The sequence below is a fragment of the Chaetura pelagica genome, unplaced genomic scaffold (assembly GCF_000747805.2).
Source record: "Chaetura pelagica isolate M959 unplaced genomic scaffold, ChaPel_1.0 scaffold159, whole genome shotgun sequence".
Lineage (NCBI taxonomy): Eukaryota > Metazoa > Chordata > Aves > Apodiformes > Apodidae > Chaetura > Chaetura pelagica.
In genome coordinates, this window is record NW_009954555.1 from 85708 (window position 1) to 89349 (window position 3642).

A 3642-nucleotide genomic window follows, 5' to 3' on the forward strand; every position below is an offset into this window, starting at 1 on the left:
GAGGGGAGGGTTTTTAATGCGGTTTCCATGGGGATTTGGCGCTGGAGCCCTTGGGTACCGGATCCCAGGGGATGCTGTTTATCTTTCAGTCCCTGGCACGGGTGCTGACTCCCAGGGGATGAGTTTTCCCCTTCGGTCCCTGTCACCAGAGCCGGGTGATGGTACCAGGATCCCTGCCCAGCCCTGGTATCTCCCGGTCAAGGTCACCGGGGAGACCACGAGCACCGACCGCCTGCGCGGGGCCATCTGTTCAATAATAGATGCCCATCAACTCCTGCCCTCCAGCCGCTTTAATCCTTAAATCCTCCTTCAGAATATCATCTCCAAAAGCCCAGCCCGGGGGGTTCCCTGTCCTGGGGACATCTTTTTCCCACCAGCCATCCCCTAAATCCCCCCCCATCCCCATCCCTGCATCCCTGGAGCCGCCGCGCCGGGTTCTCCTGCTCCATAATTGATGGGCTGGGCATGAAAGATGCATCCAAAAGGGTGGTTTATAATTCAGCAGAATCTCCTCTTCCTCTCAGCTTCCCTTTCTTCTCGGGCTTCAAGCCTTCTCTGGTTCATCCCTGGGTTTTTCTGGGCACCCAGGGGGGGGGTTTGGAGGGATGTGTGTGGTGGACCCGGCCTGGAGGCATCTGGGTTTTAGGGGTGCTTGGGTTTTTGTGTTGTAGGGGTGAAAGGGGGAGGGAGATGGGTCTGGCAAACCCATAGATCAGGTTTTCAGGTGAAACAGGGGCCTTTTTGGGCAGTTGAATTGATTAACCAGGTGGCCACGTCCAGCCTGTGGGCAGCCCCATGAAGGATGCTCTGCCCATCCATGGGCTGCATCTGCTCTTCCCAAACCCCTGGGTACTGGTACTGGTACCCCTGGGTACTACCCATGAGATTGGGGTGGGGGGGGGGAAACCACCCTCCCATGGGCCCAACTGGTGCTTTGCAGGTTTGTGGGGTCACCCAGGACAGAACATCCTGGAGCAAAAGGGTGTCTGTCCACTGAGCCCGTGGAGCTGAACTCACTGGGGAAGAAAATGGAAGTGATGAGGGATTATTTTACCCAGGGAACTTCAGCCCATCTCCCCACCCCCCCTGGCACCCCGTGGGGTTAAAACCAGAGAAACAAACAGCCAAGGTGCTGGGGAGGGGAAATCCTGTGCAGGCACCTTTGGTACCCTGAGACTGGGGCTGTTTGGGTGCCCTGTCCCACCCCAGGTGGGTCATTTAGCCTCCTCAGCCCGTCGTGGCACAAACCACTCCAGCCCTGCTGGGCAGGGTGCTGCTTTTTGTACAATATCTGCTTATTTTTCATGCTTTTTGTACAATATCTGCTTGTTTTTCATGCTTTCTGCAAGAAACCCCCAAGCCCAGGACCCAGTTCCCCTGGTGTGATTGATCTTGTTCCCCTCCACCAGGTTTTTGCCTCTTGCCTTTGGTCACAAAAACTGCTCCTATTCCTGGGATCTGGATTTTGGTGGGGATGAAAACCCCATTTTTTCCACAGGCTTTTCCAAGCAGGGAAGGGACAAAAAACACCTTTTGGGTTCCCCATCCCCACCAGCCACTTTCACATTGAATTTCTCCATGAAACCGAAGCCCCGGAGACGTTTTCCCATCCAACTAAAAAAAATAAATAAAATAATAAATTAACCCGTAATAAATATTAATTAACATGAATTATTCAGGATGCAGCATGACAGGGTCATGGGGGATCTGTGCTGGGGAGTGGTGAGGTTTTCCTTGGATGGTTTAGGTGCTATTTAGGTGGACAGGGAAGGATGTTCAAGGTGCCGGGAACGCGCAGGGGGAAAAAAAACCAGCAGACCTGCAATTATTGTTATAGATATGATTTTTTTTCCCATTTTGTTTCATTTTCCTTTTATTTGGACATCGCAGAAGTAGCCCTGTGTGGTGGAGAAAAGTGCAACACACACGATATTGAAGGAAAAGGAGGAAAGAAAACCAAACCACCCAACACAATCGGAGCCGCACGCGGGACCTCGAGGCCTCGAGGCCCAGAGGTGCCTGGTGGGGGGTTTGTGGGGGCCAAGTGTTTGGCACTCGTGTGATTCCATTAGATCATTATATATATATATATATTTATATGTATTTAATACAGTATTTTCAAGAAACTGCCACAATAGAAGATAAAAAGGAAAAACCAAAACCCAAACAAGATCACTCACACTACAGACTGCGTGGTAGTTAGAAAAGCCAAGCATCCCCACCCTCCCCAGACATAGAAAATCTGCCCCTTTGCTCACAGCAAAACCAAGCACAAGCTTGAAAAAATAAACCAGCAGTTCTTCCTCTAGGCCCTTCCTCTATAAAAGTTTTTTGGGTTGTTTTCTTCCCCCTCCCCCCCTCCCGAGAACCTTAAAACTTGACGAAAATTAAATAGCTAGATAGATATAATTGGTTTATATCCTTTTTCCAACACCCAAAGACATCAACTTAAAAAACCCCCCAGGGGGAAGGGGCATCGCCTGGTACATCCGAGTGCCCGGGTTCATTTTTGCAAGAGAAATGTAAACAAGGTGCCCGCTGGGAATGGCCCCGGTGGGGGAGGAGACCCAGGGGGCTTCCCCCCTTTTCTTTCTCCCTGCCCCCAACCCCTCTTACCCCCCTTTCTAGCGTGGCACAAGTTCCATCCAACCCAGTCGTTCAGCGACGTCTCCGTCCGTCCCTCGCTGGGGCGATGGGGGGGGGGTGTCGTTTTTTTGGGGGTGGGTGATGATGATTTTTTTTCCTTTCCCTTTGCCATTTGTATTTATATTTGCTGGGTGGTGCCTGGCCCGGCTGGTTGCCCTCCTTTCCCACCCCTGGGAGGGCAGGACACGCGTGGCTGGGGCCGTGGTTCTGCTGCTGCTCCCTCGCTGGGATCCCGCGGGGGTCGCGTTTCTTTCCTGAACCGTTTGGGGGGTTGGGTTGGTTTTTTGCCAATGACTCGCACCGTTGTCAACAGACACCCCCCTCCTCCCCCTCTCCTACTCTCCCCCTCTCCCCAGGCCCCTCCAGCTTCAGCCCAACGTCCCCAGGGAGGCTTTAAACACCGGGAGGGGCTTTCTCGGTGAGATTCTGCAGCACGTCATCGATCCTGTCGTCTTCGATCACCACTGGAAAGCAGGGAAAGGACGGTGAGGAAGGGGCTGCCCGTGGGGTTCCCCTCGGCCAAGGTCACCCCAGGGTGCTGGGGGAGCCCTGCAGCCCTCCTCTGATGGCCCAGGGTTCATCCTGGCTCCATCCCATGGGATCCCAGGCGCTCTCCGTGCCCTGTCCCAAGGGGAAGGTGCTGACACCCTGGGAAATGTGTCCCCGAGGAAGGTCCCTTCACCTCTCTACCCTTGGGAAGGTCCCCGGGGTGTGATGTTCCCCAGGGCAGGTCCGGGCAGCCAAGGGAAGGGTCTCTCAGGGCTGCGATGCCCGATATCCCCCCCAGGGCACCCTGCCCTGTCCCTGGGGATGTTCCCTGCATCCCGGGAAGGTCCCCGATGTCCCCTCCCCGGGGACACGACGCCCTCCACCCCACGGTTCACCGTGTCCTGTCCCCGGGGAAGGTCCCTCCAGGCCGGGCAGGTACCGGGTGCCCTTCACACCCCCCCAGGAAGGTCCCTGGGATGCGATGCCCATCCCGGGGGGGAACCCGCT